The sequence below is a fragment of the Pteropus vampyrus genome, unplaced genomic scaffold (genome assembly GCF_000151845.1).
Source record: "Pteropus vampyrus isolate Shadow unplaced genomic scaffold, Pvam_2.0 Scaffold7, whole genome shotgun sequence".
In the NCBI taxonomy this organism is placed as follows: Eukaryota; Metazoa; Chordata; class Mammalia; order Chiroptera; family Pteropodidae; genus Pteropus; species Pteropus vampyrus.
Window position 1 is genome coordinate 3,215,106 of NW_011888788.1, and position 691 is coordinate 3,215,796.

Consider the following 691-nt stretch of genomic DNA (forward strand, 5'->3'; position numbering starts at 1 on the left):
CTATTCAAAGTGTGACTCCTGGACTAGCAGTATCATCACCTGGGAATGTGTTAGAGATACTGAATTTGAGGCCCCTTCCTGGATCTCCTGAATCATAATCTGTATTTAAATGAGATCCCTAGAGGATTCGATGGCATGTTAAATTTTCAAGGAATTGATCCATTTAGTCTAAATTATCAAATACGTTAGCATAGAGTTGTTTATAGTATTCCTTATTATCTTTTTAAGGTCCATGGGGGTCTATAAAGGTGACCCCTTTTTCATTTCTGATATGGGTAACCAGCTTTTGGTTTTGTTGATTTTCTCTTTTATTTTCCTGTTACCAATTTTGATGACCTTTGCTCTGATTTTAAAATTATTTACTTGCCTTGCTTTAGTTTTAATTTTCTCTTCTTCCCTTAGTTTCCTGAGGTTGGAAGCTTAGGTTACTGATATTAGATCTTTTGACTTTTCTAATATATGTGTTTATGGCTGTAAATTTCCCTCTAAGCTCTGCTTTAGCTGCAGTCAACAAATTTTGATAAGTCATAGTCGAATTTTGACTTAGTTAATAATATTTTTAAAATTTCTCTCAAGAAATTTCTTTTCGACCCATAAGTTATTTATAAGTGTGTTGTTTAATTATCAAATATTTGGGGGGATTTTCTGGCTATCTTTCTGTAATTGATCCCTAGTTTAATTCCACTGTGGT